Below are 9268 nucleotides of genomic sequence, written 5' to 3' on the forward strand. Positions count from 1 at the left end.
GCCGGCCGCCGCGGCCGCCTCGCCGTCCGGCGACCCCGGCCCGGCTAGATCCGGCCGCCGGCCACCACCTCCTCCCGCCGGCTTGCTGCGTTTCTTCTTCCCGACGAACAGCTACAGTGCCCGGCCGCGCCTCGATATCCGTGCAAGCCCTAGATCTGAGAGGTTGAAATTTCGTCTAAGTCCCCAGAACTTTTACTTCATATGCTCCTGTTCGAGGCCCCGTAACTTTGCATCCGTAGCTCCGTTTTGGACATATAATATATCAAAATGTTCGCTTGACGAGTACATCATTTCATTCCATTGCATCATTTTCATTTGAGTTCATCTTGATGCCCAAAATGCTGTTAGAAGGAGGCTTCGTGAGTTAATTGCCAGATCTGCTAGTTCATCTTAGACTTTTGTCATTTTTGCCATGATTATTGTGTGCATGCTATGCCTGTGAGTCCCTCATATGTTTTGTTAAGCATTTTGTCTTCTTTCCAGAGGTGCAACCGATGCATTTTTAGGATGTGTGTGGTGACTTGTGCAAGCTTGCAAAGTGAGGCACCCGGGAAATCTGTTTTCAGAGACTTAGTTGTTTTCACTAAGTCTGGGAATATTTAGTTCATGATGCCATATGTTCAGCTTGTTTCCTAGCGATCCGTGCCTCTTTTGAGGATGATCAGTAAAGGTGTTTTGTTAATCATGTTATGCTCTATCCATCCATGTCTTTGTTTGAAATTATGGAGCACCCTAACTTGAGTCAATCGAGCTCTGCTTTTGCTTCGTGGTGAATCTGGGCAGATCGTCAACTCGTTTGCGATTTTGCCGATGTTATTGTAGTTGATCCGTGCATGCTATGCCATTGTTCTTGCCATGTCTAGCTAGCATTTTGTGCCTTCTTAATGGATGTATGCTTGTCTTGCCATGACTTGCACCGTAGTGAGTGCATCGAGCTTGTTTACATGCCTTCGTGAGTTATGTTTCAGCATGTCTCAGTTTTCACTAAGTCTGAAAACTGATTATGTTTTTGCTATGTTCGTGTGCCCGTTAGTATATTTTGTGATCCCTTTTGGCCTCAGGTCACTTTGGGACTTTTGTTAAGATTGTTGAGTAGCTCCATGCCATGTTATTACTTGTCTTAATCAGGTCATGTATCATGTTGTTTTGCTGCTCCGAAGAGGGCTTCGTGATCTGAAATTTCATACTAGTGTTAATTTCACTAAGTCTGGAATCTGTTTTGCATTTGCGTTTTTGCCATGCTTGTTTGAACCTTATAATGGGGGAATTGGCCGTGGCTCAGTGCTAGTCTTTTGTTAAGCATCTTGTGTGCATCCCTGCCATGTATTTTGTTGTCATGTTTGGTGGCTGTAGCATGTTCATTTTGTTGCATCTAGATGCCTACTTGCTGTAAATCGCAGACCGGTGTCATATCTTAAAACGCTTGCCATTTCCAAACCGTAACTCCGATTCCGACGATCTTTATATTGTTTTCAAGCGATTTCATCCCCTATTTCCAGTGGCACCCTTGGAATTCGAAGTTGAAGCCAGGTTCATGCATTTCCTGTCATATCTTGCATTTTGCATCCCGCATCGCATCCCGCATAGCCTATCATCATTTCATCTTTTTTGCTTGGTCTTGCACGTGGTTGATTGTATCCTTGTTGCTTGTTTGTCTTGTTGGGTAGAGCCGGGAGACGAGTTCGCTACCAAGGAGCCCGTTGAGTTTGCTTGTGAGGATCCAGTCAACTCTGACAACTGTGCAGGCAAGATGATCATACCCTCGAAATCACTACTATCTTTGCTATGCTAGTTTGCTCGCTCTTGCTATGCCAATGCTACGATGCCTACCTTTTGCTTGTCAGCCTCCCAATTGCCATGTTGAGCCTCTAACCCACCATGTCCTAGCAAACCATTGTTTGGCTATGTTACCGCTTTGCTCAGCCCTCTTATAGCGTTGCTAGTTGCAGGTGAAGATTGGAGGCCGTTCCTTGTTGGAACATTTATTTACTTGTTGGGATATCATTATATTGCTATGTTATCTTAATGCATCTATATACTTGGTGAAGGGTGGAAGGCTCGGCCTCTCGCCTAGTGTTTTGTTCCACTCTTGCCGCCCTAGTTTCCGTCATATCGGTGTTATGTTCCCGGATTTTGTGTTCCTTACGCGGTTGGGTTATAATGGGAACCCCTTGATATTTCGCCTTGATTAAAGCTTGTCCAGAAATGCCCAACCTTGGTTTTACCATTTGCCACCTAGCCCTTTTCTTTCCCTTGGGTTCTGCAGACTCAAGGGTCATCTTATTTTACCCCCCCGGGCCAGTGCTCCTCTGAGTGTTGGTCCACCTGTCAGCTGCCGGTGGCCACCAGGGGCAACTCTGGGCTGGCCTACCCGTACCTAACACAATCTGAGTGTGCCCTAAGAAAGAGATATGTGCAGCTCCTATCGGGATTTGTCGGCACATTCGGGCGGTGTTGCTGGTCTTGTTTTAACCTGTCGAAGTGTCTTGAGTTACCGAGATACCGAGTCTGATCGGAACGTCTTGGGAGGAGGTCTATTCCTTCGTTGACCGTGAGAGCTTGTCATGGGCTAAGTTGGGACTCCCCTGCAGGGATTGAACTTTCGAAAGCCGTGCCCGCGGTTATGGGTAGATGGGAATTTGTTAATGTCCGGTTGTAGATAACTTAAACCTTAATTAATTAAAATGAATCAACCGAGTGTGTTACCGTGATGGACTCTTCTCGGCGGAGTCCGGGAAGTGGACACGGTGTTGGAGTTATGCTTGCGCAGGTTCTTCTAGCTTCTCGCTCGCGCCTTGCCTCCTCTTCTCGCTCTCTTTTGCGTATAAGTTAGCCACCATATATGCTAGCCGCTTGCTGCAGCTCCACTTATATTTGCCTTACCCATTCCTATAAGCTTAAATAGTCTTGATCGCGAGGGTGCGAGATTGCTGAGTTCCTGTGGCTCACAGATGCTATAACTCCAGATGCAGGTCCAGGTGATTCCGCTCAAGGTGACGATTACGAGCTCAAGTGGGAGTTCGACGAGGACTCTCAGCGTTATTATGTTTCCTTTCCCGATGATCAGTAGTGGTGCCCAGTTGGGGGTGATTGGGACCTTGTCGCATGTTGGGTTTTCTTCTATTTTTGGCGCCGTAGTCGGGCCATGAGTGTTTGTTTGATGGATGTTATTTATGTACACTGATGTGACGTGGCGAGTGTAAGCCAACTATGTATCTCCCCCTTTTATCATATATTACATGGGATGTTGTAATGATTGCCTAACTTGCGACATTGCTCTCAATGCGGTTATGTCTCTAAGTCGTGCCTCGACATGTGGGAGCTATAGCCGCATCGAGGGCGTTACAAGTTGGTAATCAGAGCCTTCCCCGACCTTAGGAGCCCCATTGCTTGATCGTTTTTAGCAGCCGAGTTGTGTCTAGAAAAAAATGTTTTGAGTCATTTAGGAATTATATATCGGAGAGCTTAGGAATTCTTTTACTTCCCAGTCTCCTCATCGCTCTGGTAAGGCATCCTGACGTAGAGTTTTGACTCTTCTACTCTCAAATTTCACTAAATTTTTTTTTAGGATCACGCGAGTATCTTGGATTTGTTCCGATGGCTTATGATGAGAATACTGTCTTGGTGCCTCCTGTCAGGGGTTTAGTGGAAGTTTCCCGGGGAGTTGAGCTCTGAGGTGTTGTCATCATAATTTTATCGTTGCAATTCTGGAATACTTGAGATATGTTCGCCGACATCGAAAATCTCTTTTATGCAGTTCGTTGGTGAGATAACCTCGACGCCACCCAGTACTGGGGCGGGAGTTCGGGAGTATCGCCATAACTTGTATAACGGATGCTTTTCGAAGGTTGAGGTAGATGGTTTCCGAAGTTTTCTTAGTTATGTGTTGAAGGATGGATACAGCTGGATGTAGGATTTGCTAGTTTGGGTGAGATATTATGCTTCCCCTGTATCCCCAACACCTGATTGCATAACCGGAAAGGTTCGGGAGTTTCATAGGTGGGAATTCTAGTAGCTCTAGTTCTTCTTCCACGGATATTGGTTTGAGATTGGGATTTCTTACCGATTATTCGTTCTTGATCCATACCTTGTTGATTTATTTCTCTACCTTAATTCTACGTGGCTTCTCAATTTATGGATATGTGACCATTTGAAGAGGAATGCATTCGTTCATTTTGTTCGGATGTGAAGACTATATGTTGCAATTTTCATTCCGTTGGATTCAGCTTCAATATTTATCTATCAATATGCTAATGGTGGTCAACCTCTTCAGGATGGCTCCTCCAACGCGCACGACTCCGAATCCTGATCCGCCACCGCCTCCACCTCCTCCAGAGGCATGGCAAGCTGTGATGGCCGCAACCAATGCAAACACACAGCTGATCATGCAAATTCTTCAAGAGCACAATCAAGGCAGTCAAGGGAATCAAGGCAGCAATCAGAGTCACTTTGCTACACTCAACCAGTTCCTTGCTAACGGGCCAAAGACTTTCAGTAATTGTGTTGAGGCAACCGATGCTGACGATTGGCTTGTGTATCTGTGTAAGCATTTCGAGTGCAGCAACGTCAGGCCTGAGGACTTTGTCAAGTTCGCTTCCTTCCAACTCAAAGATCAAGCTGCAGAATGGTTCCAGCAGTACAAGGATTCCAGAGGTGGACGTGTTATCACTTGGGATGATTTCCGTCGAGATTTCCGAGCTCATCACATTCCGCAGAGCGTGGTTGAAAGCAAGCGTGAGGAATTCCACAATCTGAAGCAAGGCTCTTTGTCTGTCTATGACTACAAAAAATTGTTCCAGAAGCTTGCCCACTTTGCCAAGCAGGACGTGCCTGATGAGAAGAGCATGATATATCAGTTCAGGGGTGGTCTCAGAGAAGATATTCAGCTCGCTCTTGTTCTCTTTGAGCCCTTGAGGTACGATGAGTTCTACAACATGGCACTGAAGCAAGATGCTGCTCAATTGAGGTGTGATGCTTCCAGGAAGCGAGTCAGAGATGTTACTTCTTCTTCCTCTACTCAAGTGGCCAAGCAGCAGAAGTTTTGGCTTCCTCCTCCTCCGTTCCGTCAGCCGTATCAGTAGAAGAGCAAAGGTGGCAGTGGTTCTTCCCACCCACTCAACCCTGGCTTTCAGAACAAGACTTTGTCTCAAGCTCCAAGATCGAGTGCTCCGTATCACCGTCCGCTTTCAGAGGTCACGTGCAACAAGTGCCAACAGAAGGGTCACTATGCCAACAAGTGTTTCAACCAGAGGCGTCTTCCTCCTCCTCCTCCTGTCAGATCGGCAAGTACAGCTATGGTCAAGCATAACCCCAAGCATGCCAAGGTCAATTTGATGAATGCAGCTCAGGCAGAGGACTCGTCAGATGTGATCACGGGTAACCTTCATGTTAATGATATTCCTGCAAAAGTTCTTTTTGACACGGGTGCATCGCATTGTTTCATCTCGAGACCGTTTTCATCTAAGCATGGTTTGCCTTTGCAAATTTTGCCTAGTCCTTTAGCAGTTGTCTCTCCCGGTAAGCGCATGCAGGCTAACTCCGTTGCTCCGGATGTTTCTATCACTTTGGGTGACTACAAGTTTCTATCTTCTCCAACGGTTCTTGGTGACTCGGATATTGATCTTATTCTCGGGATGGATTGGCTTTCTAAGCACAAGGCTCAGCTTGATTGTGCAGCCAGGCAGATTCAATTGACTCATTCGTCTGAGGATGTAATTGTCTTTGCCGCTCGGGATAATACCATCCGTCTGTTTTCTCTCAATGAGAAGGGTGAATTGGATGCCATCTCGCAAATTCCAGTCGTTTGCGAATATCAAGACGTCTTTCCAGAAGAGCTCCCAGGAATGCCTCCGCACCGGCCAGTGGAATTCGTTATTGAACTTGAGCCTGGCACAGAACCTGTGTGCAAACGTCCTTACAAGCTCGGACCTGAAGAGTTGAAGGAGCTGAAGAAGCAACTTGATGAGCAAGAAAGAATGGGTCTCATCCGGCCTAGTACTTCTCCGTGGGGTTGTGGTGTTCTTTTTGTGAAGAAGGATGGAACGGACCGACTTTGTGTTGATTACCGTCCAGTGAACAAGAAGACCATCAAGAACAAATACCCACTTCCCAACATCAATGAGCTGTTCGAACAACTCAAAGGTGCCCAAGTATTCTCCAAGCTTGATCTCCGTATGGGTTCTCACCAGATTCGCATTCGTGAAGAAGATATTCCCAAGACAGCATTCAGAACAAGTTTTGGTTCATATGAATACACCGTCATGTCTTTTGGCCTCGCCAATGCTCCTCCGACGTTCTCTCGCATGATGAATTTCATCTTCAACGCCTACACCAATGACTTCATTTTGGTCTATCTCGATGACATTCTGGTTTTCTCCAAGAACAAGGAAGATCATGCCAAGCACTTGCGTTTGGTTCTTGATAAGCTCAGGGAACATCAGTTCTACGCCAAGTTCTCCAAGTGTGAATTTTGGCTCGATGAGGTTCTTTATCTTGGTCATATCATCTCTGCCAAGGGCATTTCCGTGAATCCTGAGAAGGTGTCTGCAATTGTGAATTGGGAACCTCCTCAGAATGTGAAACAACTCTGCAGTTTTCTCAGTCTCGCAAGCTATTGCCGAAGATTCGTTGAAAACTTTTCTAAGATCGCGAAGCCTCTCTCTAATCTTCTCCAGAAACATGTTAAGTACGTTTGGTCTCCGGAGTGTGATATTGCCTTCAACACTTTGAAAGAGAAATTGATCACTGCTCCAGTTCTGACTCCGCCTGATGAATCCAAGCCGTACGAGGTCTTTTGTGATGCCTCTCTCCAAGGTCTTGGCGTAGTTTTGATGCAAGAGAAGAAAGTTGTTGCTTATACATCTCGCCAGTTGAAGCCTAATGAGAAGAACTACCCCACTCATGATCTCGAGTTGGCGGCAGTTGTGCATGCTCTTTTGACTTGGAGACATCTTCTATTGGGAAGAAAAGTGGACATTTTCACTGATCACAAGAGTCTCAAGTACATCTTCACTCAGCCTAATCTCAACCTTAGGCAAACTCGATGGGTCGAAATGATTCAAGAGTATAATCCGAGTATTGAGTATACTCCAGGCAAGGCCAATGTGCTTGCTGACGCTTTGAGCAGAAAGGCCTACTGCAACAGTCTGATTCTCAAGCCTTATCAACCCGAGCTTTGTGAAGCTTTCCGTAAACTTAATCTGCAAGTTGTTCCTCAAGGTTTCCTTGCCAACCTTCAACTCTCTCCTACCTTAGAAGACCAGATTCGCCAAGCCCAACTTCTTGATGCTATGGTGAAAAAGGTGAAGATTGGGATTGCCAAGAGTCAGTCCAAGTACAAGTGCTACCGCCTTGATGACAAGGACACTCTCTTCTTCGAGGATCGTATTGTTGTGCCCAAAGGTGAACTTCTAAAGTGATTATGAACGAGGCTCACAATTCTCTCCTCTCCATCCACCCCGGGAGCACGAAGATGTATCAGGACCTCAAGCAAGCTTATTGGTGGACTCGAATGAAGCGCGAGATCGCTCAATTCGTGAATGAATGTGATGTCTGCAGAAGAGTGAAGGCAGAACACCAAAGGCCAGCAGGTCTCCTCCAACCTCTTGCCATTCCAGAATGGAAGTTTGACCACATTGAAATGGACTTCGTGACTGGGTTTCCAAAGTCCAAGCGTGGCAATGATGCTATATTTGTTGTCATTGACAAACTTACCAAAGTGGCTCACTTTCTGCCTATCAAGGAGTCGATCACTGCAGCTCAATTGGCGGAACTCTATACCTCTCGCATTGTCTCTCTGCATGATATTCCTCAAGTGATCTCTTCAGACCGTGGCAGCATCTTTACCTCGAAGTTTTGGGATTCTTTCCAGAAGGCCATGGGCACCAACATCCGCTTCAGCACTGCTTTCCATCCTCAAACAAGCGGTCAAGTCGAGCGTGTCAACCAGATTCTTGAAGATATGCTCAGGGCTTGTGTGATCTCCTTCGGCATGAAGTGGGAGGATTGTCTTCCTTATGCTGAATTCTCCTATAACAACAGTTTTCAAGCAAGTTCGGGCAAGGCCCCATTTGAAATTCTGTATGGCAGGAAGTGCCGTACCCCTCTCAACTGGTCTGAAACCGGTGAACATCAGCTGCTGGGTAATGACTTAATCACAGAAGCAGAAGAAATGTGCAAAGTCATTCGTGATAACCTCAAAGCAGCCCAATCCCGCCAGAAGAGCTACTATGATAGTAAGCACCGTGATTTGGCTTTCGAGATCGGAGATCATGTTTACCTCCGCGTCTCTCCTATGAAGGGTACTCGTCGCTTCGGTATCAAAGGGAAGCTTGCCCTAGATACGTGGGACCTTTCAAGATTGTCAGCAAGAGAGGCGACCTCGCCTATCAACTCGAGCTTCCTTCAACCTTTGCAAATGTTCATGACGTGTTCCATGTCTCTCAGCTTCGAAAGTGCTTCAAGACTCCTAGCCGCACCGTCAACTTCGAGGACATTGAGCTCCAAGAAGATCTCTCTTATCGTGAGCACCCAGTTGCTATTCTTGAAGAGACTGAACGCAAGACTCGCAACAAGTCAATCAAATTTCTCAAAGTCAAGTGGTCACACCATTCCGACCGTGAAGCTACCTGGGAACGCGAGGATCACCTCCGTTCTGAGTACTCGGAGTTCTTTCCGTCCTAGATCTCGGGACGAGATCTTTTCGTAGTGGTGGAGTGTTGTAACACCCCGGATGTAACTTTCCCAATTTGTACTCCAACTCTTGCCGTTTCCGGCGTTAAGTTATATTTATTTCTTGGGTTCGGGTCTTCGTCTCCGTGTATTGTTTTCTTTTTCATGCATATCATATCATGTCATCATGTGCATTGCATTTGCATACGTGTTCATCTCATGCATTCGAGCATTTTCCCGTTGTCCGTTTTGCATTCTGGCGCTTCGTTCTCCTCCGGTGGCCATTTCTAGCTTTCTTTCGTGTGTGGGGATTAAACATTTCCGGATTGGACCGAGACTTGCAAAGCAGCCTTGGTTTACTACCGGTAGACCGCCTGTCAAGTTTCGTATCATTTGGACTTCGTTTGATACTCCAACGGTTAACCGAGGGACCGAAAAGGCCTCGTGTGTGTTGCAGCCCAACACCCCTCAAATTTGGCCCAAAACCCACCAAACTCTACTCCATGTCCTAGAGTGTTCGATCACGATCGCATGGCCGAAAACCGCACCTCATTTGGAGTCTCCTAGCTCCGTCTAAGCCTATATATAGCCCCCTCCA

Source organism: Triticum dicoccoides, chromosome 6A, assembly GCF_002162155.2.
Source record: "Triticum dicoccoides isolate Atlit2015 ecotype Zavitan chromosome 6A, WEW_v2.0, whole genome shotgun sequence".
NCBI lineage: Eukaryota > Viridiplantae > Streptophyta > Magnoliopsida > Poales > Poaceae > Triticum > Triticum dicoccoides.